Here is an 11543-nt window from a genome sequence, read left to right as displayed (position 1 = left end):
GCATGTATATACAGATGTATACTATATTTGTATAGTATATATGGGGTGCATAAATATAAACTACATTATATTGTATATTGTTTGTGTGTATGTATATATACATATACATACACACACATTTATACACACACTTTATATACACACACACCTCTGTAACATGTATGCTATGCATATAGAGTATTGTGTATATATACACAAAATACACAATATAATGTATATTGCTAAAATACATAAGTATATGTGTGTATATACACATGCAATACATAAGCAATATCTGTTATAATATAGATTGTTTAAATATACACAATACAATATATACTACATAGGTATAGTATAAATATCTATTATATGTGAATATATATATACAGATAAACTATACATTATATGTAATATATGTATGGTGTAGTAATTATATACACATAAACACTATACATTATACACTGTTTTACTAGTCTGTGTGTGTGTTTATATATATATATATATATATATATATATACACACATATATTACATATAGTGTGTTAAATATGCCCTATTTTATGTGTGTGTATACACACACACACACACACACACACACGTATACTATACATAGTATATAGGTGTATATACAAAATATACTATACAATGTATGTGTGTATATATATATATGCATACACAATATACGCTATATCTACATATGGTATACATCTATACTATATGTGTGTGTGTATATATACACATATACAGGATCTACATTACATACGCACGCACGCACACACAAAGAAACAAGAGCATCAGTCTTTGGCTCTTGTAGACCTCATATGTATACGAACAGGTGTGTATATTTACACATACACAAGGTCTACAAGAGCCAAAGACTGAGGGATTGTTGTTAATGTTTTTGTCAACAGACTGTTTGCAGTGTTTCCCATCTAAACAAATTAGTTTTTGTTGAAAACTGCCTCCCAGGGTAAGCAAGCATAGTCCATCTCAGCACATCATCATAACTGCTCCTTCGTAAGCATTATTCTGCTTCGCTGCACATCGCATTTGTTTCCAAAGATCAGCCTTACAGAGAGGAGCTGTACTGTCTTAATAATGAAATCAGTATTTCTGCTGCGCAAAGAAATGGCCTTTTCTTGCAACAATGCTGGAGAATTGTTTTTTCATCCTAGCAATAGCATTGACTTGTCAATACAACCCTGATGAATATGAACAGAAATAAGGGCAAGACACGTCTAGTTCTTGCCACTTGATAAAGAAGTCAAGGGTGAGCGAACAAAGGTCAGGGCTGGAACAGTTTGTGTGTATGGCGAGGGGAAGAAACAATATGAGATTGCATCTGTCACCTCTTCAAAACATGCCGGGTGTCAAACGGTCACCCCAATGCTGCGTCCGTGTCATTTCTGCAGGTAATGTTATTTAAAGCCTTGCAGAAATGGCAGAATGATATAGGTTAATATTGTTTGATAGACTATAAGAGGGAGCAATTTAGCTGAGCAGGGCTATCGTTCTTTTTTCAGATGAGATCTGGTACAACCATGGTTTTTTCTTACCCTTCTTCCTCCCCATCCCCCTTAAAACCACCATAAAGACCAAATCCTGCGTGTCTTATTTAAACAAAAAGCGCTCTGCACACAGCAGCAGAACTTGGCCAACAGGATCTGATCCAAATTCACTGAGGTCCACCACGACTGACCGCAGTGGACTTTGGATCAGACCCGGAGTCAGCTACCACGTGTGCAGCTTGGCTGGACAGCTCTTACAAAAATGCTTTTCCCTGTAGTTGGATTGCTTGTTCCAGCACAAAAAAAAATCCAACTCGCTGTCTGAGCTGGATTGATTTGCGTGTGTTTGATCAAAACCATATAGTTATTAGGAACAAAGCTTGGCCCAGATGTTCCAGTTTCGGTGTTGGCAATTCTGGGTGCCAGGGCTCAATGCAGAGATCAAAAAGCTTTCTTTAAGTTTCAGTAAGCCAGCAGCTACCTTGTCGATTTGGGTTTAGTGGAGCCCATAATAATGATGATGTAACACCCCACCGCAATCTCTGTTTTTCATAGCGTTGCAGTATACAAAGTGTAAACATGTCACTTATATCCTGGATTTTATGTGCTCTTGATTGAAGGGTGTATTCCAAGATGTTAATCTGCGACAATCAAAAGACCCCTCAAGAAAATGTGCCATGAAAAGAGCTCCCATGTGAAGGTACAAAGTGCATATCTTTGGGAGAATGTGTTTTATTAAGTACTGTTTAAATGCATCCTTAACTGGCGCTTGAAGTATTTTGTGGGAACAGAGATGGGCCTGTTCCAAACCCCCTCCCCCTCTGAAGACCTACACGTTTTAGGATAGATAAAACCTATAAATTCACACCTAGCCTCTAACGGGCTGAACCAGAAACACTCCCAGAAGTGTGGGAAAGTGCAGATCCCAGACAAAACTGTGTGTTTCAAGCCCACTTATGTAGGGGAGACAGATTGCAATTGTAGGCTTTTTTTGCTGCATCTAAATCCATTAATTGTTACCACACCTGAATTAAAAAAAGAAGTGGTGGCTTCATCATAGATTAGAAATGTATTTAAAAGCAGATGAAACACAGCTTGTGAATTAAAACAAGTTATGCCTCTGGATTTGCTTTTGTGGCAAATCCTGAAAGCTTTACTTAAAATGCACTCATCCCTTACTCAGGCAAAATTCCCATTAATATCTGTGGGAGCTGGCTGGCACCGATCTCAGAATTTGGCCTATCGAACTTTATTACTTATTTGGTATTCTACTAATATTAAACCCTGTCCTCATTGTTACTCCGTGACATGCTTGGATCTATTTTTTCCACTCCTCTGAAGTGACATGATACAATGGATTGAATTCTGCACCGCTGTAGATCAGGAGAGCTCCACTGAAATCAATGATGCTACAGCAGTTTACCCCACTGAGGACTGGGCCCAGTATTTCCAAATCCCACTTACACTTAGAAAGTTTAATGCATTTGGGTGCACAAATAAACGTCTGGAGGCTTTGTTGTAAAAATTTCCTCGCTCTTTATTTTCTCTGGTGACCCTAAGAAATACAGGTGGGCTATATTTCATAACTGAATTAAAATTTATATTTTTAGACATTATTTGTATTGATTCAAACACAGCACTCCTGGGTTTTCAGACCATGCAAGAGAATGGAGTGGACTATTTTGTCCATTTATGTTACATATAAAAATAAAAAAATCAATACTGTTCACTTCTGTATCATAAAAATTTTTACTCCTGATCAGTAATTTTATGACCTCAAGGTCATAGCTATTGAAATTTTTAGTGTAGCCTGACGAATTCTCTGTGTTGACTCCATATTACAAGATCTTTCATTTCTTCAATTAAAGAACTGAAAATGGATACCACCTGTGCTCTCATATTTATTATGTCAATAAAGTCCATTATAATTATACTGTGCTGATGACAAATGGCATGCCAGAGACCTGACAGCCTGTTTTTTTAGGTCACCATTTTACACAATATGAACCACTGATCTACGTTCATTTCAAAAGCTTGAAGTCTCCAATAAATAAAAAGAGGGACTAAGTACGCGGATACTATGTCCATTAATGTTTTGCCAAGCTATTGAAGAGGCAGAAGATAATTAATGTGCCCATAGGATTCTAATCACACGAGAAGGGATGATATATCGGAAACCCGAAGAGTTAAATAATACCCGAGATGACGGCTGGATTCTTATCTGAGTTATATCAGCGTAAATCAGGAGCAGCTACGCTGACAGTCCCACCACTGTAAGCAAGACCAGAAGTAGGCCTTACGTTTGATTTGATGACTGTTGTCAAAAAGCCTGTTATGCACTTTTGCATAAATGCTAGCTCTGAATGCCTTTTAAAAGCATAAGGCCAGATTTTGATCTCACTTCCCCAGGTATAATGCATTCAAGGTTTTGTGCGGAGGCACTGCTTTTGAATATTCAGCAGGTACCTCTGTTTCGTGTGATCCGTGCCAAGCACAACTGCAAAACTTCTAAGGATCAATTCCAAGATCCTGGCTCAGATTAAACGTGCTCCGCTCCAGCTGACGCCTGTTGCCTGCATCCGAGTGAGGAAAAACAAACTAAAGATTGTTTCTGGCTCTGGGCCTGATCCTGCAGTCCTGCACCAAGGACTGAGGTCAAATTCCCATTGGGCTAAGTCCTTAGGTTCTTAGTTAGGGCTAGATTTTGCCTTTCGGATGCTGTACCATCCCACAGGTTACTGTGCCTCAGAGACATTCGTTCGCCTGTTCCCTCCGGGCACAAATCCCCCAGTGCTACCACCAAAGCAGAGGAGCAATCTGCTCCCGTCTTCCCAGGGTACAGGTTATACTTCATGTTCCCTGCTCTGCCCATTAAGGGAGCATTGGCTGTGCAGTCTGTGCACTGAACCCAGAAGCTAATGTAAAAACCTAGTTCACCCTAATGATGTCAGTCTTCAGGAAGGGCAGAGGATGGAAAAGCTTTACTCCATTCCATGCCTAATGGGACATGAGCATGGGATTAAAATTAAGCTCCTGTTTAAGTGCCTGCTTGAGTCGCAGGCCTTAAAACTGCGCTTTTGTTCCAAGTGCAGGTGCCAGTTTCTTTAGGTCTTGTCAGGTTTTAATTGTTTTTATTCATGCATACGCAAATGGCAGGTGTAATCCGACTCTGACTTCAGTCCTTCCTGCACCTTCAGAAACCAACAAGTCTTTGTCTCATTTCAAAGCGAGTAAAACAAGGGTCCCGTTGTGTGCCATAACTCTGTGCGACTGTTGTGCAACTGTAATGGTTAATCATCAAGTGACTTGGAGCATCAGCATTTTGCCTTGCCATTTGCTGTCATTTCCCTGCCCCAGTTTTCAGTTGACGGATGTCCCTGCAATCCAAAAAGAGTCCCAAGTGATTACCTTCCCGTCATGGGTATTAAAATAAAATGATCAGGTCTGTCTAGACCCAAGGCATGGCATTAGGGAACCACATCACAACAATATAATGATGCCCAACAGGTAACAGATACGCAGGCAGCTGTGATGAAAATAGCAACGCAAAAACAATGTCACTGATTATATATTGCAAGCCAAGCCGGGAAATATTGAAGAAAAAAACCCTACTTTTAACCTGTCATTTTCAAGGTAGTTCTTTACTGCTGTTTCTACAGAGTCCAGCACAACAGGGTCCTCTCCTAGCACTGCTGCTCCTTGCTGCTACTGAACTACAAATAAACCATAATTCATATTAACGAGAACAAAAAAATAATATGCACTCTAATGAGCATAGTCAACCAATTTGCAAGGTTCTAAACAGACTAACTAAACCAGAAATTTAAAAAAAAATAGCAGACCCTGCAAACCTTGATAATTATCTATATGAAACAGCCACCCTGAGTAGAACTCAGAACCCATAGGAAGGGAAGCCCGAACCATTATCTCCATTTTAGAGATGGGGAAACTGAGTCAAAAAAGGAGCCGGATGACTAAGCCCAAGGTTATCCCAGGAAGCCAGTGCAGAGGCAGGTCTGTCCTAGGTCCCCCGAGTCCCAGCTCATTGCTGGGTTGTAAGCATCTTCAACCCAGCACTCTGCAGGATTGGGTCCATAATTAACAAAGACTTCCTATATATTACTGAGCATTCCACAGGCCCCACTAGTTATGCCTTCATGAATGTATTTATTTAAATTATACTCATCAGTATGGTCAGGAGTCCAAATGGCATCTCATAATTCACTTAGCAATTTGTTAGATAATGATTAACATTGCATGCATGCAGAGCGAGCTAATCTGGGATTCATTGCCATCAGGGACACGGAAGATATATATTTTTAGCCCAAGAAGTCTCAAAGCCAAAGCACATCAAAATATTTGCTCCAGAAGCTTCGTGCTGCTCACAGCTTTTATTGAGTGGACTCATCTAATATTTATACCTACATGGAACCAGAAGAATGTTTAAAATGAAAAGGGCAGACCTGTAATTTCATGTAATTGGCCTGACTGAATGCATTAAAAACAGCAAATTATTAAAGGTATTCACTATTCTTTGACTTTGGCTGATACCTGAACTGGCTGAGAATCAGGAGTGTTGATGGAGTAATGATGACATTTTTAATAGAAGTAATACAGGTGCTGATGCAGTGAAACAGAAGCTTGGCGCATTGAAGGATATTTAATCTAAACCTTCTCTCCATCACTTCAGTAAGCCATTGTTAAACTCTTTCACTGACCTGGTGCCCCATCCTACACTGCCTCGTTCACTACAGTAGTCCTTGCATTGACTGCCCTAGAAGTACATGCATGAGGGTTTTAAGGAAGGGATTTTTACCTGGAGTAACTATACAGCTTCCTTCAGACTGTGAAAAATGCACGCCATCTCATTCGTCTCCTTAAACCGAATCTAAGCTGTAGCTGATTTCAGTCCCAGTGCTGTTTCAGTTGGTTTGGTGCTTAATTTTTGCTGCACTGCTTCAGAGCAAAGCCTTCTGGAGCTACCGACATCTAGGGCTTGTGCTCTCAAGTACAGCATGAGCAGTGTTGGTGTATATTTATATTTATATGTATGTGTGCGTATGCGTGCAAGAGGTGGCACTTGTGGATAGACTGGGTTAGATTTAGAGATGTTGGAGACTTGCTTCCTAATTGGCGGAAACATGTTCACAAGGATGTAAAAGGACAATCTTTAAGGCAGTGGTTCTCAACCTTTTAAGACTCAAGGCACCTCTCAGTAAGCTCAAGCCACCCCTTGATAGGCTTGGAAAATGCAGCTCTTCATTTTCACTGGGGTTTTTTTATAAAAATACTACAGCAGTTCTTCTGTTGAACAAACTCAGAAGGCCCACAGCAGGTCAGAAAGTTTTAAACATTTTGGATTTCTGTTTGAGATCTCCGAGCTTGTCTTGTGAAACATGCTTGCACACCTAACAGTGCTAAACTTGTATGGCACTCTGCAGCACCCTTGACAATATCAAGGCATCCCAATGCAGTGCTGATTCTCTCCCCGGTTGAGAATCATTGCTTTAAGGCATAAACCGACTTGATTTTATACATAAATAATGGTAAGTAACTGCATGCACCGTGAACACTGATTAGTAAGTCACCAGAAGTCAGCTCCATGTCCTTCCAGACTGTGCTACTACAATAACCACCACCCGTGCATGGGATTTGGGGTTATGATGTGGTGGTCCTCCAGGGACACCTCTCAACAACTAATATAAGATGGCCTAATGCCACCTGAAAGGCTAACCAAGCTTCTTAAAGCAGATCTACACGGCCCGACGCAAACCATCCAGCTCGGGTATTAGAAGCAGTGCTGCCATGTTAGCGTGGTGCTTTGCCTATCGTAGTCCTCTCAGAGCTAGCAGAGATAACTCTGCATCATGCCTTGGAAGACCCACGCCTAGGACACTCCATTTTATAACACCTGGTATCTGTGCAACACGGTGCTTTGAAATATCCGCTCCTGTCACTACAACGAGTGGTCACAGCTCCTGGAATATTCCTGGGAAAATTCCAGTCAAGCAAATCAACTCCTATTGCAAAATGTAATGCAGAGAAGAGGAGAGAAGATATTTTAAAGCACAGGACTGTCTCTGGGATACTTTGGGAAAATGACGCTCTGATTCTCCATCTAGAGTCCTTGCTGGTGAAAGGCAACAGTGTTCGTTCTCCGAATTGGGTGTCTATTAATTAGCAAGTTCAATGCAGGATGCTTTTATTTTTTTTAAATCAGTAATGAATCCTTTCCACCACATTCATCCAGTCATGGATCAGAAACACCATGAGAGTCGGGGGACCAGTCATGCACCAAGAATAAAATGAATAAACAGTCCAAGTGAATCTATACTCTGAAACGCATTCACAGAAAGCTGGGGGGAGGAGGGAGCAAAAAAAATATCAGACTGTTTGTAGCTCATTTTTAACATAAAAGTGTCAGATTTTATTAGCAAACTGCAAACAAAGCAGCTCTCCCAGCAGTATTCTCTGTCTGGGTGTGTTTGTTATCTGTGTGTCTGTAACTGTGTCTCGCTATTTCTGCAACCCAAGTCATCTGAAGATAGTTAAGTGCAAGTTTTGGCTGTTCATAAACACTCGAGCACATCTTTAGATACCACTTTGCCTGCGTCTCTGTTCCCAGATAGATACCCTAATCTTGCCACTTTGAATATCAGGCTCCAGTTGTCTGAGGTTTTAAAGCCACCAGCCTGAAATTTAGCTTGACTGGATGTGCAAACTCCTGACTCCTACTTAAGCACATGTCAGTGGTAAAGTCTTCTCGAGTTAAATGCAGAATAATTCCACTGGCATCAATCATGTTCCTCAGATTTACCCCCGTTCCACGGATGGCAGAACCTGAGCCACTTGGGGCAACCTGAGGTTTAATGTTTTCCATCTGAGCATTGTGAATTGTAAAACAAAATGAGAAATAAGAAAAAAAAACGTTAATAATAATTTTAAATGAGAACCACTAAAACTGGTAAAGAATGAGTTGGGATGAGGAATCTTTGAAGCTGATTGGATGCTCTCCCAAACAAACATTTTCTTCTATTCAAGTTGGACTCCTCGAAGCAATGTAAAAAAAAGACAGACAAAAACCCCATTTCTGGATTGCAGTTTGAGAAACACAATACTTGACAAGACAGATTGGAAAACTTTGGACAAAAAGATTTTTCCAATGTCAGAAGTGAAAAAAAAAAACACACACACAAAACCCAACCTTGGTATTTTTTTGTTTTAGTTTCCAACTAGCTCTAATACTCAGTCACATTTTATGACAAACCAGCAGTTCATAAGGAAGAGAAGTTTGGATGTGATCCTCCAAGGCAGATGGGGAGGAGTGTGAGGTACAGCGGAGGAATCCTAGAGCAAACAAGGCTTTCCTCCCACCGCAAAACGGCAGTGAACAGGACTTCAGTGAAAACCAGATGATACATCCAAGTTAAACTTTCCAGCATAAATATCTTTGATGTACTGGGTGAAATCTTGGCCCCTCTGGAGCCAGTGGCAGAACTCCCGTTGACTTGAACAGAGCCAAATTTTCACCCAGTCTGTTGCTATAGGTAATACTGTGCTAACATTTTCATGAACTGCATTCAGGCAGCTAGTGAGAACTCTCCCAAAGCCTGGCATTGAAATTTAAAGTCCAATTTTTTAATTTTGTTTTTTTTAAACAAAATGACTGCTCAGAATTCAAACAAATATAAGAGTTGACTGGAACTGGATTTTCCCAACAAATTTTACTTTAAGCAAATGAACACTAGAGGTCAATCTAACAATTCCGGAAACATATCCCAGGAATAAAACATTACAGGCTTTTTCTGTACACCGTACACCTCTTTAACGATGACCAGATTTTCTGAATTGGCAACATACTTCCTATCTAACAAGGAGTTTGCTCTATTCTTTTAAATTTGTTCTCGTCTTGCTATAAATTAGTATTTCCTGTTCTAGAGTTTGCCGGTATGATCATTATTCCAATGCGCATGGTTTGCTAATACCCTGAACTGCCAGCTTATGAAATGAAAAGAATAACCGGCATTCGAGTATGTAAATACAGGAGACCAAATTTATTGCTGATGTAATTTCATTGCAATCAGTGGAGGTAGATTAGGAATGAATGCAGAAGCAAAAAAACAGCTCTGTTATTAGATTAGGGTAATGGCCCATCTCAGCTAGTTGTTCCCAGTAGCCAGTTCCGCTTGTTTCAAAGGGAAGCATAAGAAGCCCTGCTATGGACCAGTATAGAATAAATATTAGTGGTTTTCTTATTACCAGCAGCCTGTGGGCTTCATTCCCCATAAGAAGCATATTCTGACAGAAATATCCATGTCCCCATTAACATTATCTAATCCTTTCTTGGCTTCTGCGAAACACTTGAGGTTCAGCAGCAACTTTGGGACAAGAAGTCCCACGGTTAAAGTACAGAAAATGGTAGTTTCTCCTCTCTAATTCAAATGCGGTGCTTTGCCAGTCCAGTGATATTTTCATTTGGGAGATGGAAGAGCCTGCCTGTTAATTCCCTTTATATTCCTCATTTGGTGAAATCCTATCACATCCCTTCTTACTGGGTTCTCTTTGAACTAAACTGTATGTGGGGAGTTGTGCATCCTTTCTTTTTGGACATTGCTCTTCCCCAGAGCTACAGATGACGTTTTGGCAGCCTGGTGTCACAGGGAATGGGAAACCTCACTGAGGTCCCTGCATGGGAGCTTTGTTCCTAAACCCAAAGCACTTAGTAACCTACCGCTGTTGTTCAAAGCAATTATCTGGTGGTTCTGGACTCACAAGCTCATCATTCCTGAGGTCTGCAAGACAGATAATGATCCAAAGACATGCTCAAGGCAAGCGGAGGCTTCTCAGACTGCAAGACTACTAGCTTGCTGAAGCAGGGATCGTTCAAGGAGGAAAAAACCAGCGCCCCAATCCAGCAAACCATGCAAGTAACTAAGCACTAGCAGAGTCCCCCCGCAGTCACCAGACCTGCTCACAGTAAGTGCACGTCTAAGTGTTTTGCTGGGTTAGGACCAAAAAAAAAAAACTTGAGCTCTTTTTCCTTCCTGTAGACCAAATCCTGCAAACCTCCCCCCCACCGATGAATAACCCTCACCCCCATGAGGGGTCCCTGTGGAGAAGGGCTGCACATGCTGGCCTGGAGTGTCTGAAACCAGGCAAAGCCGAACTCCATATGGCCACGCTGAATAGTCACTCAACAGCTTGGCTTTTGCCAACTTCTTTATGGAAACAGCCCAGCAAGGCAGAAAAGCGAGCAGGCTGCTGCTCAGCCTTCATGTGGAAACTGCCTTTAAAAACCTGCCAAATGGAGTCCTTAAATATATTCCAGGGAGATGCTTCTTTCAGACTTTCCCTTTATAACTGTCAGCGGAGGCCCATAAACGGGATCTGCTGCAACATAAGGATGCGGTGCAACGTAACGGACCCGGGAGGCTGCGCAATCGTGCTCTGCAATACGCAGGACGAGCCGTTCTCAGGTATTTTGGCTGCGGATAGATTAGACATCACATTGCAGAAGCGAACGGAGGACAGGAACCTATTGACCCACTGCGACTGGTTCATCCGTCTGCTGCTATAAAGGTGTCCCTTTAAATCAGTTTAATTCAGTGAGAACGCCAGAGGCAGGAGTTTAAGGCTTTAACTCATGCCCCTGTCGTTCTCTCTCAATGAAAAACTTCAGTGAAAAACTTAAACTTTAAGCCTGTTCTGGATTCAAGCTGCAGGCTGCCCTTGGTCGATTCAACTGAAAACAGTCCGTGGCCATTCAGTCTAAGCAGCCAAAGGCACTTGCCTCCTCGAAGGTAACCTTGAGCCCAGCCACTATACCCGACCACTTGCTTAACTTGATCATTGGTTTTGATGTCACGACTGATGACATCACAGCCCAGCTGTTCATTAAAGCAGTGGCAGAGATCATCCAGCTCAAAGGCAACTGGAAAGACTAATGATCCCCTTTCAGGCGCAAGGACTCGTGGATTCAGCAGACCCCCGAGCCTGCCGATGGACAACTCACGCCACTCGCTGGATAAGGAGTTGGGGACCAGGCAATCGGTTGTAT

This window comes from Crocodylus porosus, unplaced genomic scaffold (assembly GCF_001723895.1).
Source record: "Crocodylus porosus isolate Cpor-Errol unplaced genomic scaffold, CroPor_comp1, whole genome shotgun sequence".
NCBI classification, from domain to species: domain Eukaryota; kingdom Metazoa; phylum Chordata; order Crocodylia; family Crocodylidae; genus Crocodylus; species Crocodylus porosus.
Note: the sequence above shows the minus strand (reverse complement) of the source record.